The sequence below is a fragment of the Felis catus genome, chromosome E1 (genome assembly GCF_018350175.1).
Source record: "Felis catus isolate Fca126 chromosome E1, F.catus_Fca126_mat1.0, whole genome shotgun sequence".
In the NCBI taxonomy this organism is placed as follows: domain Eukaryota; kingdom Metazoa; phylum Chordata; class Mammalia; order Carnivora; family Felidae; genus Felis; species Felis catus.
Genome location: NC_058381.1, coordinates 50,666,342 through 50,680,866, shown reverse-complemented (window position 1 = coordinate 50,680,866; position 14,525 = coordinate 50,666,342). Strand labels below are relative to the sequence as shown.

At 41.4% G+C, this 14,525-nt stretch overlaps 1 long non-coding RNA gene across 1 annotated transcript; it reads left to right on the top strand.

Annotated features, from left to right (window-relative positions):
* Positions 1 to 5,416: 5,416 nt before the first annotated feature.
* LOC102900820 lies at positions 5,417 to 14,024 on the top strand. Its single transcript, XR_002149310.3, has 4 exons — positions 5,417 to 5,674; positions 12,609 to 12,707; positions 13,394 to 13,473; positions 13,847 to 14,024. It is a non-coding gene; the product is annotated as an uncharacterized LOC102900820 (long non-coding RNA).
* The last annotated feature ends 501 nt before the right edge of the window (positions 14,025 to 14,525 follow it).

The window sequence follows — 14,525 nt, the reverse complement described above, 5'->3', positions numbered from 1 at the left end:
GAGGCATGGTAGCCGGTTGAGAGCCAAGTACTTCTCAGTTTTTCTCTATGGATTCTTTTATTTCTTGTCGATCCTCTCATCGTTTGATTGCTGTTGTTGATTTTTGCCTCTGGTGATTCTTTTAAAATTTAAGTCAGGTCAGGAGCGCCTGGGTGGCTCAGTCGGTCAAGTGTCCAACTCTTGATTTTGGCTCAGGGCATGATCTCACGGTTCATGAATTCAAGCCCCACATCAGACTCTGCACTGACAGCACAGAGTCTGCTTGGGATTCTCTCTTTCTCTCTCTCTCTCTCTCTCCCCCTCCCTCTGTCCTCCTCGACTCACACTCTCATTCTCACTCAATAAATAAATAAATAAACATTAAAAAAAAATTTAAGTCAGGTCAGACCACTCCATTATGTAAAATTTTCCAGTAGCTCCCCATCTCTGAGAAGAAAGCCTGAGACCTTACACTGGTTCCCTGGGCCCATAGGGATATGCCTCCTTCATCACTCCTGTTGGCTCCCTGACCTCATCCAACTCTCTCCTCCTTGCTCGTTTTGCTGAGACCTGCTGGCCTCTTTGTTATTCCAGGTGTTTACCTGCCTCAGGAACTTCTACCTGGAACATTCTTTCCTCCTCCCATCCCTCCCCACCCCCCCACCCCCCCGCCTCCATATCTTCAGGGCTTGCTCCTTCTAAGTCTTTGTTCAAACAGCCTCTCAAAGTGACCTTCTCTGGCCAGCCTAGAAAACTACAGCCCTTGGTCCTTCCCTTTACTATTCACACTTTTCTCCATAGCACCTATGACTCTAACGTACCATATCATTTATTTCTTTACTTTTCCTACTGATTGTCTCTACCTCTGTGTTCCCTGCTCCTTGCCAAGGTAAGCTATGCCAGGGTAGAGATTTCTCTGGCTAGAAACGTACTTGTCACAGGGGCACCTGGGTGGCTTAATCGGTTGAGCGTCCAACTTTGGCTCAGGTCGTGTTCTCGTGGTTCATGAGTTCAAGCCTTGAGTCAGGCTCTGTGCTGACAGCTCAGAGCCTGGAGCCTGCTTCGGATTCTGTGTCTCCATCTCTCTCTCTGACCCTTCCCTACTTGCGCACGCTCTCTCTCTCTCTCTCTCTCTAAAAAAATAAACATTAAGGGGCACCTGGGTGGCTCAGTCGGTTGAGTGTCCGACTTCGGCTCAGGTCATGATCTCACAGTCCATGAGTTGGAGCCCCACGTTGGGCTCTGTGCTGACAGCTCCTGGAGCCTGCTTTAGATTCTGTGTCTCACTCTCTCTCTGTCCATCCCCTGCTCATGCTCTCTCTCGCGCTCTCTCTCTCTCTTTCTTGTCACACTTAGGCAGTATTTAATAAATGTTGGTTGAATTTATGTATTTGTTCTGTCATGGTGTTGGTAGTATATTTTGCTCATCATGGTATTGAGGGAGAGAAACTCTTTGGGGATGTTTCTCCTGCCCCTTCAACCCCCTCTCGCTTAATCTTCTCAACAATCTCCATTACATTTCTTTTTTTTTTTAATTTTTTTTTTCAACGTTTATTTATTTTTGGGACAGAGAGAGACAGAACATGAACGGGGGAGGGGCAGAGAGAGAGGGAGACACAGAATCGGAAACAGGCTCCAGGCTCTGAGCCATCAGCCCAGAGCCTGACGCGGGGCTCGAACTCACGGACCGCGAGATCGTGACCTGGCTGAAGTCGGACGCTTAACCAACTGCGCCACCCAGGCGCCCCTCTCCATTACATTTCTTGATGAAAGCCATTCTTGTTCCCAGAAATCCTGTTCTAGTGTATAAGAAGCTTGTAATCAGGATGCCTTCTTACTGTTCATATTATACCTTTACCTGTAGCCCACTTCAGATTTCTTTGTTCCAAGGGGTAACAGAGAAACACATACCTAAATAAAATATCCTTCACTTCTCAGCATCGCAACCTTCATTTTGATGGTAAAATGAGCTAAAATAGGGCAGTAGGAAGTTTATTTTGACTCCCTTCTTTTGATTCTTTGATTTCCTATTCCTTCTTGTATCTTCCCCCTTGGTGCCAAAAGCCATATTCTGAATGAATCTTTGGCAAGTGGGTGACTTCGATTAAGGGCAGAAGAGTGATGGGGCGCCTGGGTGGCTCAGTCGGTTAAGCGTCCGACTTCAGCCAGGTCGTGATCTCGCGGTCCGTGAGTTCGAGCCCCGCGACAGGCTCTGGGCTGATGGCTCGGAGCCTGGAGCCTGTTTCTGATTCTGTGTCTCCCTCTCTCTCTGCCCCTGCCCCGTTCATGCTCTGTCTCTCTCTGTCCCAAAAATAAATAAATGTTGAAAAAAAAAATTAAAAAAAAAAAAAAAAAGGGCAGAAGAGTGAGCATTGACACACAGTTGGTTCCCTTCAAAGTCTGCATGTTTTCTCAGGTGCTTTTCTTGAGTCCCTGTATCCATACGCTCTTCTGGTAGTAACTTAATCTCTGCTAGTCCCTTCATAGGTTTTGTCAGTCCTTAACGCGATCAAAACATGATTTCAAGTGAGATTTATTTGAACATCTATAACCAAAATAGATGTAGTTTCTTGATACAGTAAGTCCTTTGCTCAAGTAGCTGTAGCTTTAATAATCTTCAAACCATCTCAGCTAAAGGCTTTGTTATCTTGAATTCTTACCAGGTAGCTTTGAGGAGGACACTTGTTCACTGGAACCAAAGCTCGCTTGGTCAGTAGAGTAAACAGGAATCATCATCATCGTTAGATCTCAGGCACCGTGCCAAGTACTTAACATGCATCGTCTGACTTGATCCTCACAGTGATTTAATTATGTAGGTAAATTAAAGGGTACGTTTTTTAAGGTTAAAATAAAAAAGATAAAGGCTAAAATCTCAATTAAAAACGATAAGTAAAGATTAAAATCATGACCCTAATACACATCCAATACGTTGTTTAACTTCTTAGTTAATGAGGAAACCAATACAACGTTATAACTGATTCAAAGGAGAATTCAAAAGAATTACACACACGTAGCAATGAGGAATGCTGAAATGAATTTACAAATAGATGTAAAACGTGTTCATATCCAAAGACGATGGTGGATTGCATTTCAGTGGATGCAATCCGCACATCTTTGGACAAGAATCCTTTGAATTACTATCAGTGTTTTACATCTTACAAAGTTACAAAATAGCAGGGCTGCTGGGTGGCTCAGTCAGGTAAGCATCCGACTTCAGGTCATGATCTCAGGGCTTGGGAGTTCGAGCCCTGCCTCCGGCTCTGTGCCAACAGCTCAGAGCCTGGAGCCTGCTTCAGATTCTGTCTCTGTCTCTCTCTGCAGCCCCCCTCCCCCCACCTGCTCACATTCTGTCTCTCACGTATAAATAAACATTTAAAAAAGTTTTTTTTAATTAAAAAAAAAAAACAACAGGGCCGCCTGGGTGGCTCAGTCGGTTAAGCAGCCAACTTCGGCTCAGGTCATGATCTCACGGTCCGTGAGTTCGAGCCCCGCGTCAGGCTCTGTGCTGACGGCTCAGAGCCTGGAGCCTGTTTCAGATTCTGTGTCTCCCTCTCTCTGACCCTCCCCCGTTCATTCTTTGTCTCTCTCTGTCTCAAAAATAAATAAACATTAAAAAAATAAAAACAAATAAAAACAAAACCCAAAGCTAACCCAGAAGAGTGTTCTGAACAGGACACTGGGTACTCTGTCCGTTTCACAGTCGTTCATAGCTCCAGGGTTTTCCCGACAGTATTGTTCCAATCCTTTGAGATTTTAAAACTCAACACTAGGAATAAAAGATCAGCTTCAATCTGGGAAAAACAAAAAATCATCTTTAAATAAAGCAAATAATCACTGAATAATAGATCTGGATCTAACATTGAAAATCAAACTTCACATTTTATACGTGAAAGCGTCTGTAGTTAAATGATTTGCCAAAGTCATAAAGCTGGTTATTGGCAGGCCAGGAGAAGAACACAGAAACCAGGACTCGCTCGTAGAGTATTACTAAAATAAACAAAAACAAAAATTAAAAACCTCGTATGTTAAAAGTGCCTTTAAATATATTACGCTTAATGAATTACCCTTCTATGATAGAAACAAACTGAAGCAAACATCAATTAGGAGAATTCCTGAGATGGTAGGATACGATCAGAGTCCATGTTAGTATCAGAAACCTATTTTCTCCCATCAGAGCAAATGTGATGGACCCACATTGCCTAATTACACAAATGGTATATTCATTTAAAAATTGCAAATATGTTCTCTAACCGTAAGGTTTCACTGAGCTGATTATTTCTTTGACTCAATATATCTGCAAGGAGATATACTCTGGAAAGACATACTCATCAACTGACATTCTCTTTTTAATTAAGTCAAAGTATTCCCTTGCCTTAAGGATACATTATCAAAGAAATTACTTCAATTACAGACTTGAACACTAATTTAGTAAATTAAGGATGTGCCTGACATTTAGTCCAACAGATTGCTAACCTGAGCACTACAATATTTAAATTGAAAATCAAGTCCTGTTCAGATTTGATTCATGTATATAAAAACAAATCAATTTACTAGAGTTTTTCTTAGCTACTTAGGCTCCTGACACGCAAATATAGGTATTGACACAACTTCACTAGACATACTTTAGCAAGTGGGAAAGTCCTGGAAACGCACTGATCCACTTATTCAGATTAGCACTGCCAATATAACAAAAAGTAAACAGAGACTATAACTTCCTGTTTTGGGAAATAAGCAAAGGTTCCTTGGACAGACAGTCCACATGGCTCTGTTCTTCGGACTTGCCCAATCTACGTTTCTTACTCTATTTCAATTCACTTTGACTTTGACAAAGCATTTCTTCTTTGTTCACAGTGGCAACTCCTCAGTCAACATTAGCGCTGGAGAGAGATTAACGCTTAAATGATCTCAAGGCTGGGCCACAGCTGGTGAACAAGGAGGAATGTTACAATCTCCCTTTGGGCTAGAGATTGTTGTCCTGTGCTAATGCATGCTTGGTGTAAAAACTCACTTGTACTGGAAATTTGGACATAGGCTTTTTGAGGCACACCTTGCTTTTGAAAACATAAAAAACATAGGAAGGACCACTGTGAAAGGTTTTCACTGTATTTGTAGATTTTCTTTTTTTACGTTTATTTATTTATTTTGAGAGAGAGAGAGAGCGAGCAGGGGAGGGGCAGAGAGACAGAGAATCCCAACCAAGCAGGCTCCATCCTGTCAATGCTTGGCCCAGCACGGGGCTCAAACCCACAAACCGCGAGATTATGACCTGAGCCAAAATCAAGAGTTGGACGCTTAACCGACTGAACCACCCAGGTGCCCCATGTACTTGTAGTTTTGATTGACCTTCCTTCCAGTACCTTACTGAATTTTAGATACTACAATTTGAATGTTACATTGAAATTTTGGGGTCTGTAGAAAAACTACTGCCTGGGAAGAAGAACTTCCTTTGCCCTGTGGTCCTTTGAGCTGGACGTAGAATCAGACTGACGTGAGACAGACCAGCAGAGAGAATCCAATGTAATAGGCTGCATGCAGGGAATCCACACAGGCTGGAAATTCCAAAGACAATGAGGCAACGTGAAGCTTCTATGAGCTCAGGAGAGGGGTAGCTCAGGAGAGGATACAAAGGAAAGGAAGGCCAATAGCAGGAAGGAGAAAGGAGATGTCTGAAAACCAGGGTTGCCCTGTTTTGCTGGTAAGTTTCCTAGGTAAAGGGGAGTCTCAGTTAACAGCTCTCTTCCGGGTACAGGCTCTCCTTTCCAATGAAGATTTCGGCAGTTGAGGGGGAGGCAGAGAGCCTTTCCTGCACCTGCTGGGTTTTGATTACTTTTAATTTGAAAGTATGGCCAAGTGGCCCATCTTGGGGCAGCCTGCCCTTGGCCCCTACACTATCATTAAAACTAGAAACTGGGATTTGAGAATATAGAATACCAAGCTGAAACTGGGATTTAACCCTAAGAAGAGAAAAATTACTTTTAAGTCCTCCGTTAGGGATTCAGTAAACACAGAAGCTTCCACATGTAGGGTTCGTACGGATCGTACAACCTTCTGAGGCCCCAAAGCTTTCCTACATCACTGTTGGAGTAATTGAAAAAGAGGTGCCTCCTGGCAGATCGGCATTTGCCTTTTAATTGCTGTGTGAACTTGGACGAGCCACTGACCTGCCCTGTTTCTTAGTTTTCTCTTTTGTAAAATGGGGATAATAGTGCTCACTGCCTCCTGGAATTGTTACAAAGACTAAATATGTTAATAGGTGTAACATGTTCAGGACAGAGTCTAGAGCTCACAGGCATCCAGTATAAGTATTTGTAAATTAAATGCACAATGCAAACAAATAAACCCCACAATCCTAGACAGTGTTGGAATCCATCAATACTGAGACATAGTAAGGGAGTTGGGAAAAGCTGTGTGACAGGTTATCAGTCATGCCCAGGTGACCTGACTCATGTTGTGAATATTCCTGAGGCTCTCCTTGTGAATTCACAAGCTGGACATCCATCTTTGTGAAACAGGCTTTCCAGATCATGGCATTGAGGTTTGGGGATCTTTGGGGATCTTTAAAAAAAAGGGGGGGGGGTGGTTTCCAGCTTTATTAGTAAACAGACCAGAGATAACAGGTGTCAGCAAGGATGTGGAGCAAAGGAACCCTTGCTCACTGTTGGTGGGAACAGAAGTTGGCGAAGCCACTACGGAAAACAGTATGAAGGTTCCTCAGAAAAGTAAAAATAGAACTACACTATGATTCAGCCATCCCACTTCTGGGACATCCATGTGAAAGCATGGATGGACCTTTACTCTTTTCTATTTACACTCTCCCTTGGTGATCTCATCCGGTCACGGCTATCAGAATTTGGTAAGTTCTGAATTTGTGTCATGTGTGGATCTGGGTCCTGGATTCCAGACTCTTACTTAACACCTGCAATGTGAATATTGAATAATAAATAGTAGTAATGCAAGTGATGATATTAACAGCTTATTACAATTTATATTATTATTATGCAGTTTTATTTTATTCATAAATTTATGTATTTAAACTAGTTTTATTTTGTAAGATGCATGATTATATATCTAAGTATGTTTATTATATGATTTATATTATACATTTTGATTTATTTGTATCAATGGTATTTTATTTATTACTAATCATTTAGTATTCAACAGGTCCAATATTAAATTCTTTGTAGTCTCTCCCAAACCAGGAGATCCTATATGGTCTTCTTCATCTCATTAAAAACGTCTTAGTTCCACCACTTGATGAAGCCAACAACATTGAAGATGGCTTTGACTCATCTCTTTTTCTCGCTAACGTATATCCAGTTCCATGAACAAATCTATAGGCTCCACCTCCAACATTTTTCCAGAAATTCACTTTGTTACCACCTCTAAGCCACGTTGGGCCGGGCCATCACCATACTAATTTATTACTGTAACCAGTAATATTAGAATGGAAGTTATTGAACTTTTTTAATGTTTTATTTTATTTTGAGAGGAGAGAGAGAAAGAGAGGGAGAGAGAGAAAGTGTGCATGAGAGCAGGGGAGGGGCAGAAAGAGAGGGAGAGGGACAGAATCCGAAGCAGGCTCTGTGCCGTCAGTGTAGAGCCCGATACCGGGCTTGATCCCATGAACCGTGAGATTGTGACCTGAGCTGAAATCAAGAGTTGAACACTTAACCAACTGAGCCACCCGGGAGCCTTTGATTTTTTTTTTTTTTTTAATCAGAGAACATTAGATAACTATTGTATAAGAGTTTTGATCGTCTGTGTTCACCCTGAATATCAAACATTATGGTCCACAAGGGCATTAACAAACATCCGGGGATTTCTTCTATAGCATTTGATTTCTGAAATGTTTATATTGGTAGCATTTTACTTATACATATTTAACCTAGGCCAGACTCTGTGTACTTTCTCACTTGACAAATATTCCTATGCAGCTCTTTCTATTGTAACACATCAAACAAGCTTAACCTAATTATTTCTAACATCTCTCTTTTTATAAAGTAAAAGAACAAAACTTTGTGCTCTCCAAGAGCCCTCTAGGAAATCTCAAAGACGGCTTCAGTAAAAGAATTTTTTAAAAAAATGTTTTGGTATGTCATATACAGTTGTAGGAAGGCAATTAGAAATGTCGTTAGAAGAAATGTGGGTACTTGACTAAGATAGGATAATGGGTGCCTGTGACACTATTTAACCGAAGTGACAATATAACATTTAAAAATAAGCACAGTAAAAAAGATGGCCATCTATGAACCAGTAATCACATCCTCACCAAGCAGAATCTGCCAGCACCTTGATCTTGGACTTCATATCCAAGTCTCCAGAACTGTAAGAAATAAATTTCTGTTGTTTATTTAAAAAAAAAAAAAAATATATATATATATATATATATATATAATAGGCACAGAAAATAGCATTGTTGTAAAGACCCTCTTAGTTCTTTAAAAAGTGAGAACCTTTGTTTTTGTTTTTCTTTTTCTTGAATAATCATGGATATGATAAATTCAACGTAAAGCAAAGAAAATTATTCTGGTATGACACAGGCTCTTCGCTCTGTAGGCAGATTACACATAAGGGAAACAATGAATTTTAATATTATGGGTAAAGCCACTAGTCAGTAAGCCCAGGGAGCAAGACCATCAGAATTGAGGAAATTTTGTTATAAATTTTAACATTTCATAGCTTTTATTGAGACTCTGGTATTATAAATCAAAGCAGGGACGCCTGGGTGGCTCAGTCGGTTAAGCGCCAGACTTCGGCGCAGGTCATGACTTCATGGTTCATGGGTTCGAGCCCTGCATCTCAGGCTCTGTGCTGACAGCTCAGAGCCTGGAGCCTGCTTTGGATCCTGTGTCTCCTCTCTGCCCCTTCTTGGCGCTCTCTCTCTCTCTCTCTCTCTCTCTCTCTCTCAAAAATAAATAAACATTAAAAAGAAGTTTAAATAAATAAACATTAACAAATAATTTTATAAATCAAAGCAAATAAATTCAATCTCAAAGTTTTGTGCTTCAGTATGCTCTTTTGTGTTCTGAAACAAACTAAAATTTTCGGACGGTAGTTCTCCCAGGGTCTCTGTGATGTAAAAATTTTCCTAATGTAGTAATAACACTAGGATGATATTAATGTTAAGACACAATGTGTTCATCATTGCTATCTTCAAACTGATAAAATACCTATACCATTTTTCAATTTCTAATAATTAGGTAGTGATAATTATAGCTCACATAGACAAAGTTCTTTGGGACACGCAGGAGGTCCTAAAAGTATAGTGTGGCCCAGAGACCAAAAAACCTAAAGTTTGTTGCTTTAGAACAAAACTACTCTTCTTGAAAAATGAAAGCACAGTTGTATATGTCTGTCACTATTACTCCTGGTGTAGTCTCCACCCCCTGGCTGTAACTTTGATTTTCTTAGTTTTTTTTTTTTTTTTTAGTGTTTATTTATTTTTGAGAGACAGAGACAGAGCACGAGCTGGGGAAGGGCAGAGAGAGAGGGAGAAACAGAATCCGAAGCAGGCTCCAGGCTCTGAGCTGCCAGCACAGAGCCCGACGTGGGGCTCGAACCCACGAACCGTGAGATCATGACCTGAGCCAAAGTCAGATGCTTAACTGTGGAGCCACCCAGCTGCCCCTGTGACTTTTAATAAGAGCGTCTGCCTTCTGTTTCACAAAGAAAAGCAGGGAGGGGACAACTGAGAACTGTGTCGTACGCAAGCCTTTTTTACCAGACTATCCACGAATGCACATAATGATCCAACTATGTTGTTATGGACTCGACAGCTGTGTCCCCTTCAATTCATATATCGAAATCCTGACCACCAAAGTGCTGATTCTAGAAGGTGGGGCCCTTGGGAGGTGATTAGATCTTGAAGGCAGAGCCCTCACGAATGGGCTTAGTGCCTTTTTAAAAGAGATGGCAGGGAGTTTTATCACCCTGTCTGACACGTGAGAAACAGAGAAGATGGCCCTCTATGAACCAGGACGCAGGCTCTCAGCAGACACTGAATCTGCTAGTGTCTTGATCTCAGACTTCCCAGACTCAAAACTTGTCAGAAATGTTTGTTGTTTAACCGCCCCCCCCTCCCCAGCCTATGGTATTTTTGTTACAGCAGCCTGAAGAGGCTAAGACACACCTACGTCTCTTCCATGTTTTTAAAGTGGCAAAAGAAAAAAAAGAAGAAGAAGAACATATAGATTAGTATGATCCCAAACTATAACCTCTCTGTAGAATGAAAAAATTAAAAACAAAATTGTGTAACAGTTATCCATGAAGTAACTCAGTTTAATATCAGTTCAAGGCTGGCTGGGAAATGTGAGCTGGAAACGGATGATGGATAAGACACAAGACACAAAGGTAGCTTTGGGGTTCCCTGAGGACAGGAATGCCACCAGGAGAGATAAGGTTCACAACGTGGTAGGCACATTTCCCAGAAGGCGACGATTTCTGCTTGGGACGGGATGAGTTTGAGATGTCAAAACAGTCAGAGGGAGATGGCCACCAAGCATCTGGCCACGCACGACTAGTGTTTGGAAGACGTATCAGGGCATTTCCAATAGTCCCCCTTTATCCAAGGAGGATGTGTTCCGAGACCCCCAGCGGATGCCTGAAATGGTGGATAGGACCGAACCCTAGATATACTATATTGTTTCCTATACGTACGCACCGATGATAAAATTTAACTTATAAGTTAGACACAGTTAAGAGATTAACAATAATAACTAATAACAAAATAGAACAATTCTAGCAATACACTGTAATAAAAGTTATGTGGATGTGGTCTCTCAAAATGTCTTTTTATACTGTACTCACTCTTGTGATGATTTAAGATGATAAAACGCCAACGTTGTGATGACAGGAAATGGGGTCAGTCACATGGGCATCGTGACATAGTTAGGCTCCTATTGACCCGACAGTATGCCAAAGTGAGGATTTGCTGCTTCTGGACCACGGTTGATCACAGGTAACAGAGACCACAGAAATGGGTGCAGGGATGACCGTATTTGGGCTGGGTCTTACAGGGAACAGATGTGTGAGTTGTCTTTTTTTTTTTTTTTTTAGTGTTTATTCATTTTTGAGAAAGAGTGTGTGAGCAGGGGAAGAGCAGAGAGAGAGGGGGATAGAGGAACCACAGCAGGCTCTGTGCTGACAGCCGCGAGCCCTATGGGGGGCTTGAACTGACGAACCGTGAGATCATGACCCGAACAGAAGTCAGATGCTCAACCGCCTGAGCCACCCAGGCACCTCGAGAGTTGTCGTTATTGAGCTGATAGTTAAGGCCATGCAAACAGATGAAATCGCCAAAGAGAACATTAAGAGAAACAATTTTTTTTCCAGAATGTAATTGTTATTCTGTGCATAAGCATTACTTCATTCGTTTCTGAAATAGCGTTGCTTATAATTGTTTTTAAAAGTGCAAAAGCTAGCGGGGCACCTGGGTGGCTCAGTCGGTTAAGCATCCGACTTTGGCTCAGGTCATGATCTCAGGGTTTGTCAGCTCGAGCCCCGAGTCGGGCTCTGTGCTGGCCGCTCGGAGCCTGGAGCCTGTTTTGGCTTCTGTGTTTCCCCTCCCTCTCTGCCCCTCCCCCCACTCATGTTCTGTCCGTCTCCTTCTAAAAATTAAATAGAAACATTCTTGGGCCTGGCTTGGATTTGTAGCACTGTTCTGGCTTATCTGGATGCCAATCTGGAAATCACATGGAATTCTGCTTTTGTAACTTACTTCATGGTTTTATTCAGGTGATGATCTTCTGCCCATCTTGCTTGTATGTATTTTCCTAGTCTCAAATGGTAACTAATGCGATGAATATTTTTAAGTGTTCATTTAGGGCTATTTTCCGGTTACCTCTCCCCACTCCACACCCGTACCTCAATACCACACAAAGGATGGGTTTCTGGAAGTTGAATGACTGGATCAAAGGGTCTGAACATTGCTATGGACCTAAAATTCATAAATTGAAGCTCTTCACCCCAGTGTCACAGTATCTGGAGATGAGGCCTTTACAAGGTAATTAAAGTTAAATTAGGTCACAAGAAAGGGGTCTAGGGGCGCCTCTGTGGTTCAGTTGGTAAAGCATCTGACTGTTGGTTTCGGCTCATGTCACGATCTCACAGGCTCTTGAGTTCGAGTCCTGCTTTGGGCTCCACGCTGGTGGTGCGGAGCCTGTTTGGGATTCTCTCTCACTCTCTCTCTCTCCCCTTCTCTCTCCCTCTCTCTCTGCACCTCCCCCATTCATGCTCTCTCTCTCCCAAAATAAATAAATAAACATTTATTTATTTATTTATTTTTATTTTTTTTTAATTTTTTTTTCAACGTTTATTTATTTTTGGGACAGAGAGAGACAGAGCTTGAATGGGGGAGGGGCAGAGAGAGAGGGAGACACAGAATCGGAAACAGGCTCCAGGCTCTGAGCCATCAGCCCAGAGCCTGACGCGGGGCTTGAACTCACGGAGTGCGAGATCGTGACCTGGCTGAAGTCGGACGCTTAACCGACTGCGCCACCCAGGCGCCCCAAATAAATAAACATTTAAAAAAAGAGTGGGGTCTAATCCCATAGGACTATGGCTTTATAAGAAAAGGAAGTGAGAGAAATTTCTCTCTCCTGCTCTCTCTCTGTCCCCCTCTACCATGTGAGCACACAGAGACATGACATTCCTCTACAAGCCAGCAGAGAGCTCTCCCCAGAACCAACCATGCTGATGCCTTTGCCCTTGGACTGCCAGCCTCCGGAACTGTAAGAAATAAACTTCCTTTGTTTACATAACCCAGTCAATGGTACTTTGTTATGGCAGCCGGAGCTAATACAAACATTTTGTAAGTTATTGGTACATATTGATAAATTACTTTCCAGAAAGGTGTTACCAATATACACCTTATTACCTGGCACCCACTCAGCAGTACATTCAATTTTTTACAAAAACTTTATACTCTTAAGATAGATAGATAGATATTCTTTAAGAATTTTTTAAAGCTCATTCTTTTCAAGTTTCATTTCATCCAAATAGATTTAGCTTCCATGGCATTGCCTCATGGATATTTTGAAGTTCTCAGGGTTAGTAATATTTCACAGAGATAAAAATGTCTGCTCAGGAATCCCAACACAAAGCAAACAAACACGCATAAGAAAAAATTTAAAAATTTCCATCAGTTGATCACCCCCCTTTTTATATGTATGGAAAGGAAAAGCTAAGAACTAAGAACCCAAGACGGTTTCAAGGCCATGAATTAATAGAATTGACAAAGACTTATCATATAGGCTCTCTTCGTTTTAAAGCCTATTTTGCAAAGCAATGCCATTTTTGTAAGAAAGGAATAATACAGAAAGATTGCTATAGAAACAGAAAATATACTCTCTTTCAGTTACTTTTTATCATGCTTTGAAATAAAGAGCTTACTAACAAAACACTCCCTTTTCCCCAGGATGGAACCCTGAACTGTTATGTTTCACCTACAATAGTTTTTTCTCCTTCCGCTGGCAACAGAAATCAGCAGCTTAAGAGGTAGAATGGAATTAGGACCTAAATTCCACTTTCCCATCTACTTTTCAGACCCATGATACTGTGCTGTCCACAGAATGCAAATATTTACAGCACATATTAAATAGTCACAGAAATCCGCCAATGATCACCACTGACAATTATCCCGAGGATAAACTCACAATGCTATGCCTTTATGTCTGACTCTGACTCACTTTTCCATTCTTACTCCATTCTTAAGTCACCTGTTCCATTCAGTATTACTTTACAGCACATAGCGAGCGCACTGTTCTCCTAACTTTGTCCCGAGTTGGCACCCAGTGAGTGGAGATGAAAATATCTTTCACGTCAGTTTGTCTTGCCTCATGACATTCTCAAGCTGTTTTCCCCATTTTAGCCTTTCAAGGGCAATTCTGTCCTACTGGGTCGTCTCGAAGTTGAATGGATTTCCATGGAAGAGGGGCCTGCAGAGCTGATAATCGAACAAAGACCAGAGAAAATGAAATTCACCTGTACTGACCAAGTGGGCAAGGGAGGGCAATCCAATGTCAAATAAAGGGTGTTTCCAAAGTCAAGCTTAAGAGACTTTTGTTTTACGGAAACCCCAGCCAGAAATGCCGTCGACACAGAAAGGTTTCCTTATGGGCTTTGAGTTTGCATCTTAATGTTATTTTTGTAGCATCTATGTTGGTTTTCATATACCGTAAATAGAAAACACAAAACAAAACAAAACAAAACAAAACCAACAAACCACTGAGTTGAGGAATTGGAAAGATAATTTGAGCAGAGTGATGAGTAGGTAGGGTATGGAATAAAAAGGCTAGTTCTTCATATAGAAAAATGTTCTATTTCAGAAAAAAAGCCTCTTCTGGTTCTAAAAAAAAAAAAATGTCATTTAAGTGATTCCTGTTTTGTTCCATTTAGAAGTTCGGTATAGCAATTCCAATTTCTTAAATGCCTAATGCTCTTTAAACTGAACAGAAAAGATGCAATTAAGTGTGTATAACTTACTTGAAATGAAATTAGATTCAAATTTAATTTCTACATCATAGTATGGAAAATGCCAGGTTTTTAAT